Source organism: Podarcis liolepis (assembly GCF_965112155.1).
Source record: "Podarcis liolepis genome assembly, chromosome: 12".
In the NCBI taxonomy this organism is placed as follows: domain Eukaryota; kingdom Metazoa; phylum Chordata; class Lepidosauria; order Squamata; family Lacertidae; genus Podarcis; species Podarcis liolepis.
Window position 1 is genome coordinate 13,895,898 of NC_139563.1, and position 16,942 is coordinate 13,912,839.

Genomic DNA, 16,942 nt, shown 5'->3' on the forward strand with positions numbered 1-16,942 from the left:
CTAAGTAGTAGTTAGTTTGTTGCTGTCGCTGAAGAATTTATCAGTTCTCTGTATACAGCATATGACATTGTAAGGGATTGTGCAAATACATTTTAGTATCTGCTCTCCTTAACACTATTCATAGGCAGTCAAATGATTATGAATCATGTTCAGCAGAATAAATAGTTTTAAAACCCACTATTCTGGCAGCGCAATCCTAACCATGACAACTCAGAATAAGTCCTACTGAACTCAACAGGACTTATTCCCAGGTAAACTGGATTATGATGACAACCTTATTTACATACATCACCTGCTATCCCTAAAACACTTTATAAGTTTGCTAACATGTACAATTAGTATGTTAAAGGTAAAGGGTAAAGGGACCCCTGACCATTAGGTCCAGTCATGACCGACTCTGGGGTTGCGGTGCTCATCTTGCTTTACTGGCCGAGGGAGCCGGCGTACAACTTCCGGGTCATGCGGCCAGCATGACTAAGCCGCTTCTGGCGAACCAGAGCAGCGCACAGAAACGCCATTTACCTTCCCGCCGGAGCGGTACCTATTTATCTACTTGCACTTTGATGTGCTTTCGAACTGCTAGGTTGGCAGGAGCAGGGACTGAGCAACAGGAGCTCACCCTGTTGTGGGGATTCGAAGCGCCGACCTTCTGATCGGCAAGTCCTAGGTTCTGCGGGTTTAACCCACAGCGCCACCCGAGTCCCAATTAGTATGTTACACATACACAATTGACTACTTCGTGTTTTGGATGTTTTGTCTGAATGCACTGCAATAGTCGAACACAGCAGTTGTTAACAAGGAGCTGAGAGGAGTGATATAGTGGATCTATCACCACTTCTGAAGCCTTACTGCTTTGTACCCGCTGGGAAGAAGGTGACCCCCCCTTTCTTCTTTTTGGTTACATCAGCTCCAAAACTAGGCTCCTGTTTGGATCTCCCTCTTTCAGGGTCCACTGCTTGCTGTAAATGGGGGACACACCACCCTCAGCCATCAACATGGGGGAGAGAAACCTACATGCTAAGACTCCCAAACTCCCAATGAGGTGTGTGTGTTTGTGTGTGTATCTAATGGTGTGTATCTAATGGACTGTGCTCTAATGGTATGAAATCATGCTACTGTCTTGTATTTCCTCTAAATTGTACCTATCTCAGTAGTGCCAATCTCCTGCCCTTTCAAGTTGCAAAGAGTATTAAAGAGAAATGGAAAAAGCTTGTCTAATAATAATAATAATGATGATAATAATAATAATAATTTTTAATACCCTGCCCATCTGGCTGGGCTTCCCCAGCCACTCTGGGCAGCTTCCAACAAAATATTAAAATACCGTAATACATCAAACATTAAAAGCTTCCCTAAACAGGGCTGCCTTCAGGTGTCTTCTAAAAGTCTGGTAGTTGTTGTTCTCTTTGACATCTGGTGGGAGGGCGTTCCACAGGGCAGGTGCCACTACCAAGAAGGCCCTCTGCCGGGTCCCCTGTAACTTGGCTTTTCACAGTGAGGGAACCACCAGAAGGCCCTAGACACTGGACCTCAGTGTCCAGGTAGAACTGTGGGGGTGGAGATGCTCCTTCAGATATACTGGACCGAGGCTGTTTAGGGCTTTAAAGGTCAGCACCAACACTTTGAATTGTGCTCGGAAACGTACTGGGAGCCAATGCAGATCTCTCAGAACCGGTGTTATGTGGTCCCGCAGCCACTCCCAGTCACCAGTCTAGCTGCCGCATTCTGGACTAGTTATAGTTTCTGGGTCACCTTCAAAGGTAGCCCCACGTAGAGCGCACTGCAGTAGTGGGAGATAACCAGAGCATGCAGCACTCTGGAGAGACAGTCTGCGGGCAGATAGAGTCTCAGCATGTGTACCAGATGGAGCTGGTAAACAGCTGCCCTGGACACAGAATTGACCTGTGCTTCCATGGACAGCTGTGAGTCCAAAATGACTCCCAGTCTGCGCACCTGGTCCTTCAGGGGCACAGTCACTATATACCACCCTTTCAGTCCATTTTAATTAATGCGGAATAATCGGCACTATACTTGCAATCGTGAATGTTGCTTACAATTGCACTCCATGCATGGTCATATTTGACACCAGTGAAAGCTTTACTTCCAATGCAGTGGCGGACTAGTATGGTTTAAAATTAAAGCCCCCAAACCAGATCCCAATCAGGGCACTTGCACCTTTTATTCTCTCTCTCCCTCTCTCTTTTTAAAAGGCATTCCCATAATTGTTAACTGCATGAATGGTGTCACATCTCGTGTGTTCTTTATATCAGAAAATCATTGGGGTAGGGGTGGGGCGTTTGCCCAAAGATAACTTGCAAGTGTCGAGGCATAACTGTACCTGTTGCTCTTGATCATATTATTCTATCCCTCAGGCTCTAGGAAGGTTATGAGTAGGGCTGACATAAAATTACTTATTTAGTTTCATGTCCATTTTCATCAGTCTCAAAAAGCGCATCCCCAAGTGATTTTTCATTGCTTCCTACAAACATATATTCACGTTCAGCACCTTTTTATTCCCAAGCTGCTACTTATGCTTGCAACCATTACCCTTTTTTTCACAATATGACACCAGAAACGTCTGTAAACAAAACCATATGGGTTGCTACAGCCAATCAGATCAGACAGCAGCAAAGGCCAATGAGGCCAAGTGCTGTAAGGACAAACAGGAAAAATGACACCGAGAAGACATGGCAGTCAGGAGAGGGTCAAAGAGCACCCAGACAATGCAAATGTGAGAGGATGGTGAGTAATAATAGTAATAATAACAATAATACATACATACATACATACATACATACATACATACTAATGGATGACTATATCTTCTTCTTCTTCGGCGCTCACTGGTAGCTGAGTAAGATTGTCTTCCATAAACAAGGTTTTAACAATGAGCCCATAAGTGACTGTGGAGGCCAATTCTGGCTCCACACGTCCTTCCACAGTGGGGACATTGGTTTCCGGGCGTGAGCTGATCACGGTGTGGATTTGCCAAGTGTGCCTTCCTCTTAGCATGCTTCTCCCTTGCGTCCTGAGTCTGAGTGCCTTCAAAGCCCATGGCACCTTTGGTAAAGGCTGTTCTCCAATTAGAGCGCTCTCGGACAAGTGTTTCCCAATTGTCAGTGTTCATACTACATTTTTAAAGATTTGCCTCGAGACAGTCTTTAAACCTCTTTTGTTGACCACCAGCATTATGCTTTCCATTTTTAAGTTTGGAATAGAGTGCTTGCTTTGGAAGACGATAATCAGGCATCCGCACTATATATGTATATTTTCAAAAAGCAGAATGTTAGTTTTCAAAACATTCCACCTACTATTTTGTTCTTGCGATTAAATGCTCTCTCTGTACTGCAGAGGGGAAGGCTTAAGGTTGTCCTCTCCATGTGCAGTGCAAGTATACTTCTGGATATCAGATGTAGCGGCAAACAAGCAACAGCTTCATTTCCTGCCCTGCTTGCAGACACCCAGTGACTTTGCTGGTTAAACAGAAACAGAAGGTTGGACTGTGACGCAGCAAGGGAACCACATTCTGATCAAATCAGTATTTTATTATTTATTTGAAAATGTATGAGCAACAACTTCTTCTTCTTCTTCTTCACAATGTACCTTTAAATTTCCAGGTCCTTATGCTCTTATATAACCCAAGGTGGGCTGTATCCAACCAAGTTCTACTTAGAGTAGAACCAATAAAATTAATGAACCTGTTAGCCAAGTCTAACTTAGTCAATATTGATTACAATGCAATTCCAAGACCATGTAAAAGTTTTCATATCAAAAGCTGCAAGGAAAGGAGGGACATGTCGACAAAACAAAAATCAAAATAGCAGAATTACCCTGGTTACATATATTTTTTATTGAACTTTCTACTCCAGCACCCCATTTCCCAAAAGGAATAGTGATACATTTGGACTACATGCATTTAATATTCCCATTATTCCTTTTAATTTTACATTTCGTTCATTCTTTTGGTCGATAAAACTGTCATTACAGCCTGTCAAATTAGCCTGGAGTCAAAATTAATGTGAGAAGAGATGGAGGGCTTGAGACTTTTATTCGTTTTCACACGTTTGTTTTTCTGTAGTGCTTCATGCCACCAAGTTAAAAAGGACCCTTTCTCTCCCTTTCACCATGGTTTCATTACGAGAGAATTATAAATACTGTATAGCTGCAGTTCAGAATTTAAGAAGAAAGAAAGAAAAAAGATGCCACTAGACTTCAGCAGTGAATGGTGATTGTTCTCTCCCACACCATATCAACACATCTTGGATAGAGGTTCAGAACATTTTCCCCATTATAAATTAACAAATGCTGAACAAAAATAAGGTGAGAACAAAGTAAGATTTTAAAACATGCACTGAATTTTTAATAGGCAAGAGTAACTGGGGGGCAGGGGAGAGAATGCTACACGAGGACATAAACCAGTCCTTGATCTGTCTCTGCCATTCAGTATGTCTGGATTTATTTATACTTTCACATAGGCGCATATTGGTTAGCAAGAAATGAAATCTTGCCTCTGTTCAGTGAACTAATATAATCAAGAAAAGGATTAGATTCAATATAATTGCATCACTTATATACAATGTTTAATTTCACCCTATCACTTAACCACCCTAATCATTCCCTTAATCAGACCAATTTGATCATATCATTTATAAACACAATTTGCTAACCAATATTTTTGCTAGCCAGCTGGAAAACTGATTGTGCATTGGGCTTGAGTATATGTGATTATTCCAAGTGTCCAATGTAGTACCCCGAGTGTTCAAATGATGATGGAATACTGTCACTGTAGGAGCGCACAAACTTTTGAGTTATATATTACTCATTAGGTAGAATAGAAAATTAGATACTTCTCAGCTAGAAAGACAGAGACATTGGGCTAATGGCACAAATTATTGCTCCACTTCAAATAACTTATAATTAGGGGCTGAGCTGAAACTACTCACAATTTATGTGAACTTTTTTTGGCAATGTGGAAAAGTGGCCCCCTCTTTTCAATCATTCCTTGGCATACCTTAGAAAAGAAGGTCCTGTGTGGGTGCCTGGAGGCGGTTGGAGGATGGATGATGGCTAATGGATTGAGGTTGAATCCTCACAAGACAGAAGTATTGTTTTGGGGGACAGGGGGCGGGCAGGTGTGGAGGACTCCCTGGTCCTGAATGGGGTAACTGTGCCCCTGAAGGACCAGGTGCGCAGACTGGGAGTCATTTTGGACTCACAGCTGTCCATGGAGGTGCAAGTCCATTCTGTGTCCAGAGCGGCTATTTACCAGCTCCATCTGGTATGCAGGCTGAGACTTTACCTGCCTGTGCACTGTCTTGCCAGAATGGTGCATGCTCTGGTTATCTTCCACTTGGACTACTGCAATGCGCTCTACGTGGGGCTACCTTTGAAAGTGACTCAGAGACTCCAACTAATCCAGAATGCGGCAGCTAGACTGGTGACTGGGAGCAGCCGCCGGGACCACATAACACCGGTCCTGAAAGACCTACTGTACATTGGTTTCCAGTATGTTTCTGAGCACAATTCAAAGTGTTGTTGCTGACCTTTAAAGCTCTAAACAGCCTCGGCCCAGTATACCTGAAGGAGCGTCTCCACCCCCATCGTTCAACCAGGACACTGAGGTCCAGCTCAGAAGGCCTTCTGGCAGTTTCTTCACTGTGAGAAGCGAAGTTACATGGAATCAGGCAGAGGGCCTTCTTGGTAGTGGCACCCGCCCTGTGGAACGCCCTCTCATCAGATGTCAAATAAATAATCTTACCTTTAAAAGACATCTGAAGGCAGCCCTGTTTAGGTAAGTTTTTAATGACTGATGTTTTAATGTATTTTTAATCTTTTGTTGGAAGCCACCCAGAGTGGCTGGGGAAACCCAGCCAGATGGGCAAGGTATAAATAATAAATGATGATGATAATGATGATTATAAAGTGTTTGGTTATTTATTTGTAATGACCTTTTCTCACTGTCTTTACCACTGCCATCACTTCTTCTCAGTAACATTATCACATAGCCAAATCTGATGTAGCATTGTGGAGCCATTCCATCCATGGCAAGCCAACGTAAATAGGTGATGGTCTATGACCCACCTATTAAGGCCAAGAAGCCCTTGCCAAAATTTTGCATAAGGCATCATCTGAATGTACACTATGCAACAATATTGGTGACACTAAGGAGGTCTGGGTCTGTGAGACTGCTTAGATGCCCCTGCACTTCCATCAATAGTTGAACGGTAGGCTATACATTCAACGAATAGACAAATATTTCTATCAGGCCAATGCCTGTTGGGTCTTGGCAAACTTGTTGCCTGCAGGTGTGTTTAACATTGCAATACTATGTAGCTTAAGAAGATAAAGCAAGTCCTATCAACAGGTCTCCAGTTTAGAATGTAGTATACATACTTCTAATGGCTTTATATTGCCAGAAGAGTGGGGATTCCACAAATATATTTTTTTTACTTCAGACTGATTTAAAATAAATTTCCATTTTTTGAATACTTGTCTTTGCCTTTAGCTTATGAGATGGATCAGTTAGGAAAGCAACATAATTAGACAAATGCTGCTTCATTTGTTTGTTTTTTCTTTTCTTTTAAAAAGCATGCTCTGTTGTTCTCCTTTTAAAATGATGGTGAGAGGAGCACGGGAGAAAAAATCTTTTTGTATGGTTATTATTTTCCACTGTAACTTGAATTAAATGCAGATTACTGTGTTTAGTCTAATGGACTAAGTTTGCCACTTCACTCTCCTCAATGAAGAGTTAAATGAACACAACACTAAGCAACACAGGGTGTGGGAGCCTGGGACCAGAGAAGCCTCCATATTTCATTTGCTGTAATAGTGATGGATGCTCCATGGATATATGAAGGGCTGTTATTGCAACTTGCTTGACAGCCAGCATTGAAGTTTTGATCTATTAGGCCTCTGATTCTTCTGTGGAATGCACAATGCAGGCATCCAGGTAGAATTTTGGCATATATATTATATATGGTGATTGGAAATATCTATCCTAATTTTCTTGAAGTCTAAGAACAACTTTGGCTGCAGGATAGAACATGTGCTGTTCTCAGTAGAAGGCACCTGAAGGCAGCCTTGTTTAGGGAAGCTTCTAATGTTTAACGGACCACTGTATTTTAATATTTTGTTGGAAGCCGCCCAGAGTGGCTGGGGAAACCCAGCCAGATGGGCGGAGTATAAATAAATTATTATTATTATTATTATTATTATTATTATTATTATTATTAGTAGTAGTAGTAGTAGAGTACACAAACCTGGCAGTCTATGGCAACTTTGCTGACATGACAGGAAGAAGCAAAGTTGTCTGATTTCATTTTTTAAGTATGGATATGATGGAGTTGAATAACCAAACTGAAGTTGTTCCAGCTTTCTTAATTCATTCGTTTCCCATACACTTCCCTTCACATGCACATTGCACATTGGTGTATACATGTAATTGATTATCTGTGAGAGAAAATCCAAACCGAGTAAAAATGGTGTGTATTTCCTCTATTTAATAAATGTTTAAGGCAGGTGTGAGGTACCTTCCCCTTCCCCCAGTGTTGCCGAACTTAGCTATGCTCACTGGGAGATGTTTGGGTGATTTTGTGGTGTGAATATTTATTTATTTTTACCTCACCTTCTCCCCCTGATGGGACTCAAGGCGGCTTACAGGTTAAAATAAGAACTAAAAACACAGAAAAAACAACCATTTAAAAACAATTAAACACTGATAAAATTAAAAACATATAAACATATATAAAAAACTATTAAAATCATACCAATTAAGTATAATAAAAACAGCACAGCACTAGCCCTTTCATTAAAAGCAGTGCTCAGGGGTCGCATAACTATAGTTGTTGTTGTTTAGTCGTTTAGTCGTGTACGACTCTTTGTGACCTCGTGGACCAGAGCACGCCAGGCACTCCTGTCTTCCACTGCCTCCCACAGCTTGGTCAAACTCATGTTGGTAGCTTTGAGAACACTGTCCAACCACCTCTGTGGTCCCCTTCTCCTTGTGCTCTCCATCTTTCCCAACATCAGGGTCTTTTCCAGGGAGTCTTCTCTTCTCATGAGGTGGCCAAAGTATTGGAGCCTCAGCTTCAGGATCTGTCCTTCCAGTGAGCACTCAGGGCTGATTTCCTTAAGAATGGATAGTTTTGAACTTCTTGCAGTCTATGGGGCTCTCAAGAGTCTCCTCCAGCACCATAATATAACTATAGTAGGTTCCAGCTGTTCCAACCTGCTTCACCAGGTAAAGTGTTTACCTCATTAGTCAGTGGGAATGACTACACTTCTTTTCTCTGCTGCCCTGGCTTCTAGGCGCCACTACTGCCAGAGTAGTGACAGGAAGTAGTGGCAGGAAATATTCATGCCCTTCCTCTGAATGTGGCTTCATGGAGATAGCATGTAGGCAAAGAGATCTGGCTGCCTGATTAAAGAAGACTAAAAGAAGTGGTAGTGGAATTCCAAAAAGCGAATGATGGTTTCATTAAAAATTCTCCTAGTACCCATGCCGGGGGGGTATTAACACAACTTTTGGCAGATCGATAAAATTTGGTTTCAAGTATTTGTACAATGAGGCCACTGTGCTGTTATGTTGTGTCAGTTAAACACACGGTATTACAGTCCTCTGCACAGCAGTCTGCACATAAATCTCATGAAGTTGGTGGGGTTTATGCATACTGAACAGCATGAAAGGAAACAGTTGCGGTATTAAGCATCCAAACCTATCAATACAATTGGCTAAAATATCTATTCACTTTTACATATTTCCTAGCTGATCGAAAATATGCTTTTTATCTTATGTCGAAGCACTATTTACAGGGTATTCATGTTGCAGACAGACAGTATAATCTCCTTTCTGTGCAGCTGACAGCACACAGAGATGCTCAGTGTAAAGCTCAATGATGTACAAGGAATTTGTCCGCTATGAGATAACTGGTCCTTTTCTTAACTCTCTCCTGATGGATTGTGGGAGGCAGACGAAATAACAATCTGCTGCCCAACTGATATGTCATTTCTGAGCTCAAAAAAAGAAAAGAAGAGAGGAGAACTGGGACATTATAAAAGGTGAAATCATTTATAGCAAATGCCCTTATTTAGAAAGAGATCGGAAAGGGGGTAGGCATGCACATGACAAATCAAATGAGTGGTGCAAGATGAAAAAAGCATTGTTGATCAAAATGTGCATTTGCATAGATCCTAATATTGGCAGCTTTTATGTGCCTAGTTTGGGGCATCTAAATTTAAAGGAAATAATCACGGATCCTTCTCGGTGAGCCCAAAAGCAGAAAAGATGCTACACCATCTTCTTTGAATGGTGGCATCCTGACACAGGACAGGTTTTCACTTTCAGTGAAAATGTGAACTATGAAAAAAGAGAGTGCCTTTACCTCCCCACTGACCAATGGAAACCAGCACCCATCATTATGGGATGGAGAAATGGATTCCAGATAGCCATGACTTACTAACAGGCCTGTTGGTTGCCACTTTAAACACCAAGAATTAGCTATTGACCATTTTCACGAAAACCAGAGTCCTATTTTCCCATTGTCTTACATGCCATATAGGTGGTTGTGTTTTTTTAAATTAAAACCCCCCTCCCCAAACTTGTTAATCTTCAAACTTTCACCACTTATTCTGAATGAATGTGACAAGCTACTTCAAACGTATTTTCTTCTCCACAGGAGCTATGCTTCATTGCTATTTCGAAATTCACTTGAAGTACCACACATCAAAAATTGCAAAGCCACACAGGATGTTCCTGCAGCATTTGCAGACCTTAGATTTTGCACATTGTTGGTTTTTCGTTTGCTTCCATCTTACCACCACCCCCACCTAATAATAAAGCTCTACAATATCTAAAAATGAGAGGTGTGAATAGGTATGACGCATCAGAGCTAGAACGTAAGTGGTGTACAAAAACCAAGCTTTCGTTAAGGTGTATTCACAAAGCCAAAATCATACACTGTGCACTATTGTTATCCTATTTACCAACCTTTTCCTAATTAACAATTGAATCCTATTGAATTCAACAGGGCTCACTGCACAGGTAAATGGGAATACAACTGCAGCCTTAGTTTATTCTCTCTCTCTCTCTCTCTCTCTCTCTCTCTCACACACACACACACACACACACACACACACAGAAAACCACTGTATCTTTTGTAAAGGATGGCCACAGATTCTAGCTAGTATTTAAAACAAAGTCATAAAATGGTTAAGAACTAAATAGGATAAACCTGAAGCCCCTAACTTTTGAAATAAAAGTGATAATTCTTAAAATAAAGAATCCTGGATACCTGGGCAGAACCAGCTGCCCCAGAAGCAAAGTCCAAATCTGCATGTGTAGGTCAGGGTGCAATGAAACTGCTATCCCACTTCCCTCTGCCATGTTTATCTAGAGCCCACACACTTTGAAGTGTTTATTTGACTTACAGCAATGTGGTCATATCAGGACCAGCCCTGGATGTTTTGCCACCAGAGGCAAAACAGGAAATGCTGCTCCCCTCTGCTGCCTTGTCCTCCACTGTGTACCTGCCTGCCTGTCCCCACCTGCTGTTGCGTGTCTGAGCTGTAGATGTGGAGGCACACAAACAGTGCAGGGGGAGGCAGAGGCTGCCTCTCCCAGCTTTCTGGAGCCTGCAGCCCCGAGGCAACTGCCTCACCTTGCCTAATGGGTGGGCCAGTCCTGGGGCATATGCATCAGACTCCATTAAAGGAGATGCATTGTTTGAGCTTGAGTCAATGCATCTTCTCAGTGAACCACCAGTTACTGCTGATAGCTAGCTCATATGCAAGCAGTGTCTCAGGGAAGAAACTTCTGGATTATCTCTGCCCAGGCCTGCCATTGGCTTCTCTTGGGCAGGAACATAGCAGTCAACTCCAGGGGGACATGGGTGCTTGGGTTGTTGTTGTTTAGTCGTTTAGTCGTGTCCGACTCTTTGTGACCCCCTGGACCAGAGCACGCCAGGCACTCCTGTCTTCCACTGCCTCCCGCAGTTTGGTCAAACTCATGCTGGTAGCTTCGAGAACACTGTCCAACCATCTCATCCTCTGTCGTCCCCTTCTCATTGTGCCTTCAATCTTTCCCAACATCAGGGTCTTTTTCAGGGAGTCTTCGCTTCTCATGAGGTGGCCAAAGTATTAGAGCCTCAGCTTCAGGATCTGTCCTTCCAGTGAGCACACAGGGCTGATTTCCTTCAGAATGGATAGGTTTGATCTTCTTGCAGTCCATGGGACTCTCAAGAGTCTCCTCCAGCACCATAATTCAAAAGCATCAATTCTTCAGCGATCAGCTTTCTTTATGGTCCAGCTCTCACTTCCATACATCACTACTGGGAAAACCATAGCTTTAACTATATGGACCTTTGTCGGCAAGATGATGTCTCTGCTTTTTATTGTTGTGGGTGCTTGGGTACCCACAACAATATAATTTTGGGGGCCGAACACCCACAAAGTCAATGAGAAAAGCTGGCAGGCGGCGGCAGTGCTGCCTCTGAGAGAGAAGCAGTTCAGCTCCACCCTCCACAGTCAGCGAGCGAGGCACCCTTTTCTGGGGGGGGGGGGGCTCGGATGCAGAGGCAGAGTCTCTCTGCCCCCAAGTCTGAGCTTCTCCCTGTGGTCATGTGTGTGATGTTGCATGTCCGTGTTGTGGCGGAAGGCACCCATAATCCTGAGAGCGAGTTGGCACCCCATGGGCAGGAAGGAATATAAAAGGGCTTTTTTTGTCTCTGTGGAACTTTACTCGAGCAATGAAGTCTACCTGAGCTCTAATTTGCCCTGTCCTTCTGGTTGTGATTCCTGGTTGCGCTCTGATATAGATTGCTCTTCAGTCCTCATTCCCAGCTACAGCCTCACTCTAGACTGCTGCCCAAAGCATGGCCCTCACACAACACACAGAAGGTACATCCAGGCATCTGCTGGAACACATGATGGATGAACCCATGGTTGACAGCCGGGACAAGCACCAAAGTCTTAACCCCAGTGTGCATCGCTCCAGCTGCTCCGATCTTGACTTTCCCTGTGCTGAATGGGAAAGGTCTGCATGGGGTCTTTAAAACAGGATTCAAAATCCCGCAAGGATTTTTCAACACACCTTCAAGTGAACACAAACAGAGGCCCTCTGCAGGTCCGTCCTCCTTACTCAACAAGAGGAAAGTTGAGGACTGAGCGGGCAGGGCCACGTGTATGGAAACATTGGGGGTCGGATGTGGGTGTGTACAGGAAGAATAGGAATCTGCTCTTTCGCATATCTCATTTTTACCCCCATGTTACCTTTTGAGAACACAACTGGAGATATTGCAAATAATTCCGCAAAGGCTGCCCTTTCTGCAAAGGAGGAGGATGGGCACCATCCATCAAGAATGTTTCCTGTACAAGCCATGCAGAAATGAAAGGTACCTGGCCAAGTGTTTGGTAGTCCCACTGAAACAAATCAGGGCAGTGCAAGAAGAGAGTAAAGCTCTTCATTTTGATGGGGTTTGCACAAGATGATCTCCCAGCGTATTGTGACACATGAACACGGCACCCATCACATCAACCTCCCTTGCATGCTGTTGCTGTCGTGTCTAATCAGACGGTGAACTTCTTGGGACAAGTGTAGGGATTACTTGTTGGCTCCAGCCAATATGATTAAACACGTCTATTGGCAGCACGGTTCAATATCTGTCCTCCGTACTTGAAATGTACTATATTGAACCATAAAGAAGAACCTGAAAATTACCTCTGTGCTTGCTGTGTGTGAAAGAGAGGGAGGACAGACAGACACTTAACTGGAAATTGAGCGGAGATCTCTGAAGATTATCCGGTCACACTATATATAGATAGATGTCATTTTGTTCGTGTATAAGAAGGATAAGGGGAATTAGTGACAGTGCTGAATCTCAAATGGGGGGAGCTGCATTCAAAGAGTGGATTTCAACAGCCTGAAGCCCTTGCAAACCAGGCCACCCCTTCCAAAGTTTTGAAAAATTCTAACATTGCATCATTCGGCTTCACCAAACTTACCTGGGGTAGGGTAGTTCTGAGAAGGCCAAAGACACCAGAGGCTGAAGTCCTGGGCACTGTGGTAAGCATGCATGGCAGTGCCCAAGTGGTGCAAGGAAACATGGAAAATGCAGTTCTCAACAAAAAAGAAGAAAGTTGTGCCAGGGAGGACAAATGGAATTTGGCACTTGAGAACATTCATACACTTTTAAATTCCTGTAATGTGGGGACTGATAGACAACAAAAGTGGATTCTGCAATATTTTAGAAAACACCTGACTTTTAGAAGACATCCGAAGGCGGCCCTGTTTAGGGAAGCTTTTAATGTTTAATAGACTATTGTATTTTAATATGCTGTTGGAAGCCGCCCAGAGTGGCTGGGGAAACCCAGCCAGATGGGCGGGGTATAAATAAATTATTATTATTATTATTATTATTATTATTATTATTATTATTATTAACAACAACACTGTTGGTGTTGTTTTAATACCTGCAAACAATATGTAATTAATGACTTTGTTTTACATTGTTCTGCCATTCCCCTTACACTGAAATGATTATAAGTTATGTAGATAGTTATATAACTTAGTAGACAGTAAGATGAATAGTTTTATCTTGTGAAATGCCCTGAGCTCTTCGGATGAAGAGCGGTATATAAATTTAATAAAAAATAATAGATGCAGAACTGCAGCGGAACAGAAACAGCACTGACTGTGATGAATACAGGGTAGGGACATAAATTGCTCCCTTCTTCCTTCACTAATAGTAGCTAAAGCATGAGGTGCACGTTAAGTGTCCTGTCAGAACAGTATCACTTTGGCATGCTGGGGAGAAAACCACTCCCTGCATGTAGAAAACTAGTGGGATACACTCTAAGCTTTGAAATAAGTATATCTTGCCCTTGCCAGTTTCAGGCAGATTTATGTCCATCCTCATAGTCCCACTGAAAATCCAATGCAGATATAGACAGCTTTTTCCGAGTATTTTGGCATAACAAGGTGAGGTTCTTGTTAGAAGGCGGCAAATTGAAGTCTTTGGGATAATGCCAGGGGGAAAAGGTGGTTTGAGGACACAAGGCAGACTGAAATTCCTAAAAGAAACGATTGGTAAAACATTGTTATACTTCCTTGTTGCCAGTCTTATTAGAGAGGAGTTGTTCACACAGGGGACACAACTTTTGCAGAAAGTTTCCTTTCTTGAACCTTGTCCAGTAATTGGAGAAATAAGTACACAAATAGAAGGTTTAAAGGATACTTTTTTAAAGGATACTTCACAAAATCTTTAAAGGATTTACAAGATGTTAATGGTGCATTCCTTACACACAGAATACAAATGAAAGATATAGTCCTATGATATCAGCTGCATTTTCAATCAATACCAAATTCTTGGGTTTCTGCTTGCTAAGATCTCACACACTTCTTGCTTCCAATAAGATGCAGGAGGGGGAGAGTTGCAGCACTGGCAGAGAAAATAAGAATCCCTGTGACTCTGGGAAATATGTTCTCACAAGGTCACACTCAGATAAATTATATCAGCTGCAAAACTAAATCCACAGAAACTGTATTGCAGATAAACAGAAGACCTTTCTTCAAAGGTCTTCTACCTGCTTCTCCATCTACCACACAAAATTCTCTGCAAAGTTCTGTCTAAGAGGAAAGGATATACACAGAGGTTATTATCCATCTATAATGCAAAGTCTTTTTGACACAGGGCCAGGCATACTAGACATGACACGCTAGACAAAGGAACACGAAGGGACCTTGATATTATGATACTTCCATTGTCAGTAGCAACAGAGGATGACTTCAATCCATCTTGAAATTAATTTTGCATTTTAAAAACCGAAATGGTCTTTACTCTGGGTGCAGTGCCAACTCTTTCATCTTGATGATTTGTTCTGTGTTAAAGCATTTAGTTATACCTCCCACTGTGCAATGATTGAGTTCATGGTCGCAAACACACTGACCACAGGTGCCATGAAAGCAATTGATATTGCTCTAAATATTAGAAGATGGATGATCAAATGCAAAGTACTAGCAATGTCCTTCCAATTAGTCTAGTTCAGATCATATTCAGAAGTCTTCCGTCTCTGTGAGATGATGGACTTCCAATTTACCTTTAGATAATCTAGAATATAAATAATGGGTAGGCAAACTAAGGCCCGGGGGCCGGATCTGGCCAAATCGCCTTCTAAATCCGCCCCGCTGACGGTCTGGGAATCAGCGTGTTTTTACATGAGTAGAATGTGTGCTTTTATTTAAAATGCATCTCTGGGTTATTTGTGGGGCATAGGAATATGTAGTCGGGCCTCCCACAAGGTCTGAGGGACAGTGGGCTAGCCCCCTACTGAAAAAGTTTGCTGACCCCTGAGTGGACTAGCAAGACTTGTGGCGCATGCCACACCTGCAATCTGATGCTTTTAATCTTACATTCATGCTTTTTCTACAGCCAGAGGAGCTCTTTCTTTGCTTAGACTTCTGTGCAGGCCTGGGGTCTGTGACATCAGATGTTTCTCTTGGTTGCTAATGTCTTCCATTCACTGCTGCTGAAATCTACTAAGTCACATTTACATGGAAGATTTTTGTTTATTAACGTTCTTTTTGTTGATATTGTTTGGCCGGATGCATGTTTCTGAAAACTGAACAGTACGCCTATTGTCATGACTAAAAATGTTTAGAGCACAATCTATCTTCTCAAGATACTTCAGAATATTGTTTGTGTAAACAATTCATTTGTGTATGTATGTCCAAACTTCAGTATACCACAACCATAGTTTAGTGATCGTAGCTTCCAAATTGGGAAGTAAGTGTGTGCTGTCTGTCATGGATGACCTCTAATCAGGATCTACAGGTGGAAAACTAACTGGAGGGAGCCAGCGTGGTGTAGTGGTTAAGAGCGGTGGACTTGTAATCTGGTGAACCAGGCTCGTTTCCCCGCTCCTCCACATGAAGCTGCTGGGTGACCTTGGGCTAGTCACACTTCTTTGAAGTCTTTCAGCCCCACTCACCTCACAGAGTGTTTGTTGTGGGGGAGGAAGTGAAAGGAGATTGTTAGCTGCTTTGAGACTCCTTAAGGGGAGTGAAAGGTGGAATATCAAGTCCAAACTCTTCTTCTTCTTCTTCATCTCAGCCGAGATCATGCACAAAGAGGCCAACATATTGGCATGTTTGAGATTAAAGTTTATTAAATTTATATACTGCTTCCCACTACAAAAAATCCTGAAATGATTTAAAACCAAATAAAAAGTGCAATAATAAAAATTGAATAAGCATGTTAAAAACATAAGGTTGTAGCCAATGCTAGTCGTGCTCAGAATAGATCCATTAAAATTAATGGACATGACTAACTTGGGTCCATTAACTTCAATGGGCCTACTCTGAATGCAACATCGACATAACCGTATAAAGTGGTACCTCAGGTTAAGTACTTAATTCGTTCCGGAGGTCCGTTATTTACCTGAAACTGTTCTTAACCTGAAGCACCACTTTAGCTAATGGGGCCTCCTGCTGCTGCTGCACCGCAGGAGCACGATTTCTCTTCTCATCCTGAAGCAAAGTTCTTAACCCGAGGTACTATTTCTGGGTTAGCAGAGTCTGTAACCTGAAGCGTTTGTAACCTGAAGCGTATGTAACCTGAGGTACCGCTATATCAGAATACAGTAACTTAAATGAGTTTGTCCCCATCACAACAACCCCACCCAACTTAACATGATGAACACCAAAACAGGACAAACATCCAATCATGGCTGCTGCTCAAATGCCCAGGAAAACAAGGCCATCTGTGGCTGGTTCCAAAACTATGAAAAAGTTAGTACCAGGTGAACCTCCTTGAAGAGAGCTATCACAGAAAAAGCCTGTTCTCTTGCCTCCATCCGCAGGACTTCCCTGGACGATCTTAGGGTTCAGGCAGGTATACATGGGGAAAGGTGGTCCTTTAGGTATAGGGGTCCCAAGCCATATACAATTTCA

The 16,942-nt window shown here is 42.6% G+C and overlaps 1 protein-coding gene and 1 long non-coding RNA gene across 2 annotated transcripts in view; one reads left to right on the top strand and one right to left on the bottom strand.

The window, feature by feature from the left end:
- Nucleotides 1-16,942, bottom strand: part of PTPRN2 (protein tyrosine phosphatase receptor type N2) — a 614,238-nt gene that overhangs the window by 212,870 nt on the left and 384,426 nt on the right. The window lies entirely within an intron of this gene.
- Nucleotides 5,546-16,942, top strand: part of LOC310689584 — a 187,009-nt gene continuing 175,612 nt past the window's right edge. Inside the window, exon 1 of the long non-coding RNA XR_014517527.1 lies at nucleotides 5,546-5,703. This is a non-coding gene — a long non-coding RNA (uncharacterized lncRNA). The remainder of the gene's footprint in view (nucleotides 5,704-16,942) is intronic.